Raw genomic sequence first — 12,330 nt, forward strand, 5'->3', positions numbered from 1 at the left:
CATGTGGAGAGGGCCTGAAACTGTTTCTGTTCCTGTTGTTCATCCCCAAATATCTTTTGTTTCCGGCTGTCATCTTTACACTTTTTAACGTTAAACTCTTTTAACATCCGTGTGTATTGGCACACGGATGTTAACGTTCAATTCTGTGTATTGGAATTGAATGATGAAGGTCTAAATCCAGAAACTGGATGACTGTGGCTTAAGAAAATGAAGGGTTAAGTTAAGGAAGAATTCTTTTTTTTTTTTTAGGTTCTGAACATAAGAGAGCTAAACAACTCAAATTAAATCTGAGACTAAAAGGGCCCTATAGAGATATGGCTGTGAGCGAGATTAGCCTGTTCCAAACTCCAAAGATGGTTTCCACACCAAAATGTAAAAATTCTAATTGTAGCAATACAACACGTTAAGAGTATAATTTCTTCTCAGATTATCTTAAAATCGTGTCTGCAGAACTAAGTGTTAGCATAGAAAGGATTAGCATTACTATCCAACACATTTATAGTCACAAGTAAAAAATCTATTACTTTATGTTTTCGTGCCACACTTTTTTTTAGCTTTGTGGTAATTGCTGGAAAGAATTGTACTTTCTGTTATTTGCATACTGTGTAATGATGCAACAATAATAATAAAAAAAATGCAGCCCAAAGCAGGACAAATTATGTCAATAGCGCAAATTAGACTTTAGAAAATGAGATATGGTACATTTTGATGTGCAACATTTACTGAATATGCAGATTGTGCAAATTCTCATGTACTCTTGCTTAACTTCCTTTGTTCCTGTTTGACTATATTTGTCCTGTTTCTTTGCTTGCATTCACAGAGTTGGCACCAATTCTCTGATGGAGGCTACGATATATATACATACTTGTGTGGAAATGGTCTGATAGTTACCAGATGCACGCAGTAAAGGAGCTCCCTTTTGTTTTATGCTACATTGGTCTATAAAATTCGCCCTTGACCTACCTGAGACAAGGATTTTATTGATAACAGTATTTCTAACCCAATATAATTAAGCCAGTCCAACATTCAACATTTCTGTATCTCTTGCAGAATAGTTTTCATGGACGATTAACTTCAAATTAGCAAGACAAATGTACAAAAGTCATGCATTATCCTTTAGTGACTGATTACAGTGTGATCGTGTAGGAGATCAAGCAAGAGCTTGACGCATCTTTCGAAAAGGAAGTGGTTCATTTACATTTTACATTTACAGCATTTACCAGACGCCCTTATCCAGAGCGAATTACAATCAGTAGTTACAGGGACAGTCCCACCCGGAGACACTCAGGGTTAAGTGTCTTGCTCAGGGACACAATGGTGGTAATGGGATTTGAACCTGGGTCTTCTGGTTCATGGGATGGTGTGTTACCCACTAGGCTACTACCACCACAGTATAAAATTATAATGCCATAGACCAACAGGAGACAAACCCTAAAAAAGTATAAACATATACAAATTATAGAAATTCTGAATGTACACATACATATAATAACTCTGATTAGGGTTGAATATTTAAAAAACACCCCAAACCTGGACCTACACAGGTACACCAAGGTCCCCACAACTAGTCTTCCAGTGTCACACAGCTGGGTAGGACAGATACACACACACAGACACAGACACAGACACACACACACACACACACAGTATCTGCTGAATCCAACAATCTGACCCGTTCAGTGTTCTAACTAGCATGGGATCAGAACAATATCTGTGATCGCCACTTCTCCCCAAGAGAGGAGAGACACCATTTTGTCATCTGCAGACCTGGCTGGAAGGCACATTCATACATGCAACTGGTGCTGAAGAAAAGAGGCTGAAGATACCCCTCAACCCCAATCCGCACACGCCGCCCAGAAAGCAAGCTCATTTTTAAGCAACTGAACCTGACGAGAGACACAATGGGTTCTTTCTGTCCGAGATCCACGTACTTTACTCCTTCTGAAGCGTGACACTGTCAAGTGACTTACAGGATGGGGAGGGCCAAACTAAAGAAACGTTTCAGCTAAGAATCACAGTGTTGGTGCCATAAATGCAGGACCCTTATCTTGAACGGGGGTGAGAACCAATGCAACGTGGCATTATACATTTATCTTATCTGTCCTCAGATAGTGCCCGAACGTGACAGATAGATATTGGAGCGTCCTGGGGTCATGAGGATCTTATGACAATGTGAGCGTCTACAAATGAAGCAAATGAAGGGAGGAAGAGATAGAATACCGCAGTCAAAAGGACGTCAATAAAAGTTACTCAATAAACCAGAGCAAGGCAAGACACAAAGTCATCATTCTAAAGAGCGCTCTACACACACACACACACACACACACACACACACACACAGAGACTGTACCTGGAGGAAGCTGGAAAGGGCACAGAAGTCTTTACACTCGCTGGAGGCGGGACAGAAGCGAAGGCGCGGGCATCCAAACAGCCAGGCTGGGAGACGGGGCGAGGGGGCGATCCGCTCCCTCCATCCGCTGCCCGTTGAAGTCGCTCTGAGGCAGGCGAGCACACTGGCAAGAGCGAACTTCACATAAACACAGGCCGGTCCCTCGGGACGAGAGGACAGGGGGAGGGGGGTGGGGGTGGAGAAGGAGGGAGGGATCAGCCGGCCCGGGAGGCTCGCTTTAACAGGCTCTTCCCCGCTCCCCTCCGTTCTGGTGGAGGGATGTTATCCCGCACACCGCACACAGACACAAACAGGCCATAAACACATGAAGTGCCTTAAGGCGCTTCCCCCTCCCCCCCGCTGTTCCACCGACGGGTACTACTTTACCCGGGTTCCTGTGAGAACTCCCATCGTTCCCTGTGGCCTGCTGTATCACTGGTAACCGAGAGCAACACTGCGATTCCAGCGAATTAAGTTCGAATTTGCCGCAGTAGGTTGGTGTCTGACACGTGGGATTACGGATTTAGCGCTGAGATTACGGGACCGCGGGTGAATTTTAACGCGGCGCTTTATTTTTTCTAATGAATTTAATAAAATTCACCGAGGAGAAGACTTGGGCCAGGCCAAGGATTAAGTTAAGCAATTTATCCAATGACGACGGACTGACAGAGGCGGGGCGGGGGGGGTGAGAGATAAATTGGAAAATTCCGTCTTTGTCTCCCTGCTGGAAAATTATCTTTGTGGCATTTCAACAGCACAATATGAATGTAATGATCCAAAATATAAATAAGATATTGTTAAGGTAACATACAAAAGCTAAACCTTCAAATATGTTACACTCATTGCACATGAAGTGAGCAATATTTTACTTCTTATGTTTAATAGGAAAGTAAGAACTCCATAATCACAGTTTATTAGAATATTACCTGTGAAAAAAAAGTATTTATTTATACAGTCACCTGGTTGGGTGTGAAGGTTTATCCTAGACCTAAAATGTTCTTGCATAATTTTGTGTTAAAAATACATGAGTGTTAAATGACTTTGACATTTTCCACAGATAAATGAAACTGTGATATGTATACATATATAAGTATATACGCATATTGTTATTGTCACTTTTAGAACTTTAGACACCCTCCGAGAGAGAGAGAGAGATCAAATTCCAGCAGCTCAACTAACGTCCCGAAACCGAATGCTGGGGCATTCCGAGACGTTCCAGTGTCATAGTGACCCTCTCACCCCCAGCAACAAAAAGGTGGCTGCTGCTGTCCTCCTGCTGAGACCCTGCCGAGCCGCGGTGTCCCTGAGCCTTTGTTTGTTCTCAGTCTCCTCGCTCATCTAATGATCTTGTTAGCGGCCTTCTCCCGGGCCCGAGGGGCAGATGGGATTGGGTTTCAAGTCCCCGGTGCTGCGGTGCTGTAAATATCCACAGTTCTGGCAGAAAGAAACGAAACAACTTACCGGAGCCTACCGGCGAGTGGGGTGGGTGCCAGGAATGTCTCCAGCTCCTTGACGCGTCTGCACAGGAATGCACCTCACTCATCTGTACGCTGCACGGCACAAACGTGACCGGAGAATGGAGACGGATCTGACTGGGTGCAACAATGGCCCATTAGAGACAAGACGCATCCAGACCACAAGACGGGACCCATGTCCCACGACGGCGAAGCAACAGGTTCCTCTCTTTCTCCCGCCTTGCAGAAAAATGACCCTGGGGCAGACTGAGGCGCCCTCAGATCCCCAGACGGTGCCGGTCCCAACACATTCAGCGCCTGAAGCGAGCCTCACCCCTGCCCCCACTGTCCGCCATGGTTCAACATGGTCCAATGTGGCTGTTTATGCCTCTCTCCCCACTGATGGGTTTTCTGAAAATTTATATCTATTCTAATAACTAAAAAAAAATGCCACTGTTTAAAGCTGTGTGTTTTATTCTGTCAGTGCATCGATTAGATAATCATACCACTGTGTAAACGTGTAAACCAGATCGTCATGCTGTGTGTTTTGATAAAGTTGCCTAAATCGATTGAATTTCCACTACCGGTGTTCTAGTATGCCGAAATGTCAGAACACCAGATTTCGCCACCTAAACCTGTTCTCTCTTCCGAAATGATTCAAGAGTTCAGGGTATCTGATGGAGACAGAGCATCTGAATCAGATGCATGTTGCTTAATCATTGGGTGCCCAAATGTGGGACAAGTCATACATCTGTGTGGGACAACGTGGGACAAGTTGGGTGGTAGTAGCGTAGTGGGTAACACACTCGCCTATGAACCAGAAGACCTGGGTTCAAATCCCACTTACTACCATTGTGTCCCTGAGCAAGACACTTAACCCTAAGTTGCTCCAGGGAGACTGAAGTCGCTCTGGATAAGGGCGTCTGATAAATGCTGTAAATGTAAATGTAAAAAAGTTACCGAAGCAAATGCGGCAACCTTAAACTGAAGTGTCGATGACCTTTGACCTCGATTTTATTCCACCAAACCTCAACAGTCCTCATGCACAGACTCATACTTTTTTAAAACCTTCTGTGCTGTTGTGTGGGGTCCAGTCATTGAAAATGATTTATGTTATTTATGCTGCCGTTCTGACAAGACCCTTCTGTCGCAAACAATTGTCAGCAGCTGTAAAAACTGTGTAGCCCTGCTAAAATAAAGCAGGCATACTCAGCTCCCAGTAGGAAACATTTCCATCCATTCTTCATATCCTGGACACCAACAGGGTCAAGGGCACTTTATTTTTCCTCTTTTAACCTATGACCCTCCTCGGTCGGGTCACCCTCATCCTGTTTTGTCCCCTCTGGGGAGCCTGGGGGGCTGGGTCAAATCCAACATGTGCTGTGTTAACACCAGAGACATATCACCCGATCATACCAGGATCCCCAAAGGTCTCTCCTCGAAGACAGGAGTGTCTTCAGAGACTCACTGCATCCTTTTCAGCATTTTTTGAAAATGACTTGAAAAGCCTCCCAGCCCCTTTTTCAATGTTGCTGTAAACCAGTAACATTTATTTTATGCATTTCTATTTCATACCTTGTTCTAAAATTTTAAAGAAGAAAAAAGTCACAGAATGCAGAGATCCACAGTGAATTATGGTTTATTACATGGCTTTCGCAAAACTCTCAGAAACGTACTTTCTCACTGGTCAGGATTGTGGCTGCCAGGACACTGGCAAAGGGCGGGGTCTCACCCAGGGTGGGGTGCACACACACCATTCGCTCACACACTCACACCTACGGACAATGCAGAGTCGCCAGTTCACCTAGCATGCATGCCTTTGGGTGGCGAGAAGAAACTGGAGAGCTTGAAGGAGACCCACACCAACATGGGGAGATCGTGCAAACTCCACACACACAAGGTCCGAGCCGGGATTCAAACTCACATCCTTTGAGGTGTGAAGCACCGCCCCCTCAAAAAAATCTAAATGATAATAAACATTCTAACAGTAGATAAATTATTTACCCAATGGAACAGAGAATATAGTAACATCTCTTGAGAACGTACATGGACGTATGAAGGAACTGGTAGTAGCTGGTAGTAGCCTAGTGGGTAACACACTCACCTATGAACCAGAAGACCCAGGTTCAAACCCCACTTACTACCATTGTGTCCCTGAGCAAGACACTTAACCCTAAGTTGCTCCTGGGGGGGACTGTCCCTGCAACTACTGATTGTAAGTCGCTCTGGATAAGGGCGTCTGATAAATGCCATAAATGTAAATGTAAGGAACCTCCCAAATTACAGAAATGACAGCCAACACACGTTTCCATGAATAAAAATGAATGAATAAAAAATAAAAAAGAAACTATTGAAATTGCTCTGATAACATTTCCCAGTTAATGGAGCTTATAAATGGCGACTCCACTGCAGGAGGAGAATAACCCCGAGGCCTGGGTGTCAAAGGAGCCCACTCTCACAGTAATATGAGAAAGACGCGACAGAAAGGCGATGGTGTAACTCAAACCCAGACCGACCCCCATCCAAACAGTATAACGCCACCATCGTTTAACACTTAACTAGGTGCCAAAAAAAAAACTAGACACACTATCTCTGGGAGACTTTTCCAGTGCCATGCATGCCCGTGGTCCAGAACTCAGCGCTCCAGACCTGGGACTCTAGTGAATCTTTTTACGGAGCATGTTTGGAGGCAAAATGCTGCCCCCTACAGGTCAACAGCGTTCACTAATCAATTATGTTCAATTACACACACCTGTCACTAAAAATCAGTGGAACACATTAACTGCAAAATCTGCATGTATATAACATTATGAATATAACTGATGATAAGTGGTGAATCTCCCTTTCTGTCGGCTGGCATGCGGCGTGAGTCAGACGGCGATGTGTCAAAACTTGCTGAAGGCGTTACTCAATCTGGCGCACGCCAAGCCTGGGACCGATGCTGATGGCAGGTGAATATTCTTTTATTCCATGCTCTGTTTTCCTGCTCACAGCAAACAGCACATTTCACAGCAGGCAGCCATGACAGGCGCCCCGGGAGCAGTGTGTGGGGGGCGGTGCTTTGCCCAGTGGCACCTTGGTGGCACCCTGGCGGATTGGGATTCGAACCAGCAACCTTCTGATTCCTTAATGGCTAGGCCACCACTGCCCCTACATGGTTTATGATACTGCAAGGACAATGGAACAACATTATAAAAATCTTCCAAGAGTGGTGGAGAATAACTAAGTAAATGTAATTCATTGTTATTTTGCGCCACATATTCTCTACTGGAGACCGGTCGGGACTGCTGGCAGGCCAGTCAAGTACCTGTACCCTCTTCCTCCGCTGCCAGGGCTTTGTAATAGTCTTGGAATCTGCACGGGCGTCCCTGGTAAGGATGTCTTCTCGAAGGCAGCATATTGTGCTCCAGCATTAATGGTGCAACCACAGAAGTGTTACCTGCGCGGAGCACTTTTCTATATATATGCAGTATATATAGAAATATATACTGCATATCTATATCTATATCAGTATATATGCATTATGTATAATCTTGTTACAAAAACGACTTTATACATCTCCATCTTAGCAGATGCAGAAATACTCCGGAGGATAAACAAACACAAACAAGCTCAGAAACTGGAGATTAGTCACAGTGTTTAATTAGCAAATGAATCATTTGAAGTGTGATCTGCAATCTCCATCTCATCAGGACCCTCGCATCCGACGATTTGGCCGTTAACGTGACATCACCCCTTCCGGCACTGAACACAAGTATCCGACGGCCAGAATTTACCATAGCAAAAACATGACAGTGAAAGTCATCGGACTAAAACACACACACGCATGCACACACATGCGCATGCCAGGAAGTGTGCCTTAATATTTCATCCATTCCCGTGAAACTCGTCTCACTCTCAACTCCTGCCACTGCTATCTGCTTCCACGCGGTCCCCAGGGTGGCGCTCAGGAAATGCCATGTTGGAAAACACACTCTGAGGACACCGCGATACTCCAAACAGGACATTCCCCACCCAGCGCCGCTGCCTTCTTGTTCCGCCTGGCTACGCCGGCCCTTCATGCAGATCCTGGAGTTTGTCTGTGCAAGCTCTCAACTGTCATGGTGCTCCAGGAACAACCGATGAGGCGTGATGAGCAAACCAGAAGAAAGCACAGGGCGTTGTGGTCGGTGGAGCACGTGTGCGAGCCGCTGGCGCCGTTCAGCATCGCCCGGAGGTGTAACCGCGGTACTATTACATTACTGTTACACGCCTGCTGCATAAGTAGTCCTGAAATAGCGGCGGCATCAGGATTGTCAACCGCGCCGATGCCCCCCGCCCCCGCCCCAGGGTGCGGTAATTCCCCCATCGCTCTTGTCCCTCCATCTTTCATGGTGTCCGACTGTCCACAGCGCCCGTTCACATTCCGCTTCTACAAATACTGTACATGCTTTTCAATTGGGGTCAAAATGTCACTGCGGCAGCTTCGGTTCAAGCCAGGCAACTCAAATTTCTTCTGGGTTACCATTCAGTACACGAACATTAATTAACACCCCATAATTGCATGAACAAGTATGTCATGGGCATAGAAAATAGGGCGGAGACGTGGTTACAGACAATGGACAAACGGTTAATGGTTCTGCCATGAGTCCACTGACCTGAAACCCATCGAAAAACTGTGTGGTGAACTCAGCAGAGAAAAGTGATCTGGAGCTCAAAACATTCTATGGTCTCAAAGGCCGTCATTCACTAAGTGCTACGGGTATTCAGAGAATCCCAACGTTGCCTCCCCACTATAACTCGGGGCTTTTATGTCACAGGGGGAATGTGGATGGTTCCAAAAAGGATGACCATTAAGTGCATATTAAAACACATAAAACATTTATTTTGACTGTAATTTAAATAATGAAACCGGGTATTGTTCACAGTAATTGACTGAAATTGAAAGTAAACTATAATATTTATAGTACTATACTAATGTAATACTACGCATTATAAGTATAAGTATTACAAGGATGATCGTATGACCACCAAATGATGGGCCAGCCAATCCACTTCTTCCCCGTTACACAACTAAAAAGGACAGCAGAGGACCATGACATGAAGCGCCTACATTAAATCATTTCGAGATTAGTAGGTTAGGCTTATGTCACATGATCAAGTAGCAGCAGTAGGACTGGAAACCTGTGATACACAACGAAATCAGTAAAACATAAAGGACAAATGCATAAAATTGTATCATGTAACCCCAGAGACGCTATAAAATGTCAACTTTACGGCCACCATGTCAGATGGCTTTAAGTGAAAAACTGGACACTTCCGAGTCAGCTTATGTCACGCCCGTTTGGCATGGTGAGGCAGGTGATCGGAAATGGTGATAAGACTTGACGATGAAGAAGGACGCATTCACACAATGTCACGAAACAGGGGTTTAATTTGTGATGAACAGGACAGGGGAGACATCCGATAACTGGTAACTGAACAGGTAACATGTAACAATGGCCGACGGTGAACAGACACGAACTGGGCAGCTTTATAAGATCAGACACAAGTGAAACATTACACAGGACTAACGTGAAACCCCGGTCCGGGGTCCTGGTACCCTCCCGCCTAGCCACCCGGCGTGCCAGCCAAAGCAGACCACGAAGGACGGAAGGAAGTCCATACACTGAGTCATTTGAACATGAGTGGACGATGAGATGAGATGAGATTATGACTGATCCGGTATTCACGATGGATGAGCGGCGGTAGTCCTGCGCAGACTTCTTCAGGCCAGTGTGGTACTGGCACCTTGTCCGCCTTCTGCAGGCGCCCGCCGCTGCAGTCACTTTCCAGCTCGCCCCGCTGAATGGCCGCTTCTCACCTTCAACACCACCAGACATGGGACTGTAGGGCTGGCGTCCTCGACCGTCCGGTAAACTCACCGGGTGCGTCAGGACGAGTCCTGGCTCCTTAGATCTCAGCGGGGCGGCGGCGGCTACGTCCAAATGCGGTCGGGTCTTTCTGTCACGGCCATTTGGCATGGCGAGGCAGGTGATTGGAAATGATGATGAGACTTGACGAAGAAGGACGCATTCGCACAACGTCACGAAACAGGGGTTTAATTTGTGATGAACAGGACAGGGGAGACATCCGGTTACAGGTGAACATGTAACACTTAACAATGACCCGACGGTGAACAGACACGAACAGGGTAGCTTTATAAGATCAGACACAGGTGCACACGATTTGGAAACATTACACAGGACTAACGTGAAACCCCGGTCCGGATTCCGGACCGGAGTAACCCCTTCCGGACCGGGTCATGACAGCTTAAAGCCAACTCTGGCACAGGGAACAATTAGCCAGAAATTAAGAAAATATCTGTAACACATCCACACCCAGGTCCTTTTGCTCTGGTTCGTTCCCCACTGCGAAAAAAAGCTAAGCTGATTCTGCTCTTGGGACAAGGCAGCGTGAGACTCGCATTCGCATCCCGTCTTGCAAATAACGGCCGAGGGGCGTAAAGTCGCACAAATCCCCGCTCTAAGCAGTTGTATTAGTTCCAATTAAAATCATAGTTAAGACGACTGGCCCTGGCATAATCTCCGCTGGCATAATCGAGGATGAGCCGGGGTTAGGGGAGTGGCTGCGAAGCCCCTTCCTCCTGCATGTCCCCCCAAAAGCCACCGTTGTGCTGCTGGGCGAAGGCTGACGTGGGCTGGAAGGCCCTTACATAACTCGACTCGTGGCAGCCGTCACGTAGGCCTGTACCCAACGCAAAACTTTTATGCATCAGTCCGGACCCCGGGCGCCATTTTCGCCAGTGTCACGAAAGCCTTGCGTAATCCTCGAAATCCCGTTGTTTTAACGTCGGGGGTCCGAGGCACAGTTACGAGACAGGAATCCAATTATGTAAGGCACACGAAGGACTCAGCCTGCAAACTCTGGCCTATATCCTGGGGCGGGGCACTTAATGCAATCCCAATCTGCGCACATCTAACACACTTCACCGTGCCTCAACAAAACGCCAGCGTTGATTCTCCAATCCGGTAATAACTCTTCCTCCGGCTCGTGAGCAGCGCCCGCCTTTAATTTATTTCCTTGGCAAAGTCCCACTTTTTAGGGTGTGTTTGGGTCAGGAAATCTGGCCTCCATCGGCGCCTGCCACACAAATTTACGTGCAGTAAAGCGTTCTGAGCAGAATAACTCAATTGCGGTGCCACCATCGCACGCCAATAAAAACACAGATGGACTGTACCAACACCAGTTTCATATTCCGAGGAAATTATTCTTATGAATGCTGCATTAAATCATTGAATTGTTTGAAGCTGACCTGGGCTGTACTGCATAAGCTGCTTTAAATATTTTTTTTTTGTGCCATCACATATGGCACATACAGTCCTTATGTAAGCCGGTACAGTATAAGCGCGTGTAGATGTTCTAAGAGATGAAGGTTCCATACCACATCTCTGCCCTGGACAGATGGACAGAGCTGACACGACTGACTCCTTCATACGAACTCCAGGGAAGAGCAGGCTGCCGCAATGCTGGTGAGATCACTGTGAAGGGAGTCCAGCAGTGAAAGTGAAGCGGCTGTCGTTGTGAACACACGGCGAAACCGGTCCTCTACGTATAACCATTACCCTCGGCATAAGGCCCTCACCTACGCATATTAACCAGACGTGGACTGTTCATTCTGAGCCCACGCCTATAGAAACTGGACATTTTCACGTTGAGTGTCTCTCCAGCACAGGTTTGGTGGCCCACACTCACTAAGCGTGTTGATGAATTGATGGAATTTTGACCCAAGTCTGTCACAGTTGCACTGATTAAACAAGCACCCACACTAGTACAGAATCTTGTGCATCAGCAGATGTGGGTTGGACTACATAAACTCTTTTCAAGTTCAAACTCTTGATTATTTTTTATATTCGGTTTGCGTTTGAAATAGCCATAAACTTGTGAACGGTAGAGCGCATCTGCCATGCGTAAAAAATCAAAATCTACGAAAGAAAAGAAAAGACTTCAGAAAAGGTGACATGGAACATGAAAGGGGACGCAGAACCAGGTCCTTCTTAACTGAATACGCGGGTAAGCGTTGATGAATTCCTTCGCGAACTTCCTTAGCACCAGACAGCAGCATGAAACGATCATTAAAGGATCACAATAAACGCCGGTGTGCTTGCAGGAGCATTGACACACAAAAAAAAAACTGCATCAGCCTGTGAGGTTAATCCAGTTTCAGCACTCACAATTCAATTCAGAACAGGTCTCACACAACATGACACATTAAAAGAAAAGAAGATGAAAAATAAAAACTGTTGTAACAGGAAATCTGACGATAGAAGAAGACTGTGTTCAACATTCAGAAGAATCCGTTCAGGAAGCCTGGCAGAAACACACTCACGCAAAGTCAAACCCCACTTAATACAATTGTGTCCCTGAGCAAGACACTTAACCCTGAGTGTCTCCAGGGGGGGGACTGTCCCTGTCACTACTGGTTTTAAATGGCTCTGGATTATGCAC

At 46.2% G+C, this 12,330-nt stretch overlaps 1 protein-coding gene across 2 annotated transcripts in view; it reads right to left on the reverse strand.

The window, feature by feature from the left end:
- The window catches only part of arhgap36 (Rho GTPase activating protein 36), a 32,422-nt gene that overhangs the window by 19,573 nt on the left and 519 nt on the right, over nt 1-12,330 (reverse strand). Inside the window, exon 1 of one of the 2 annotated variants that reach the window (XM_028962476.1) lies at nt 2,351-2,567. The exons of the other annotated variant lie outside the window; for it this stretch is intronic. The gene's annotated coding sequence lies outside the window, so the exon portion shown is untranslated. Of the gene's footprint in view, nt 1-2,350; nt 2,568-12,330 lie in introns of those variants that run through there. 2 annotated transcript variants of the gene reach the window in all.

Source organism: Denticeps clupeoides, chromosome 1 (assembly GCF_900700375.1).
Source record: "Denticeps clupeoides chromosome 1, fDenClu1.1, whole genome shotgun sequence".
Taxonomy (NCBI): domain Eukaryota; kingdom Metazoa; phylum Chordata; class Actinopteri; order Clupeiformes; family Denticipitidae; genus Denticeps; species Denticeps clupeoides.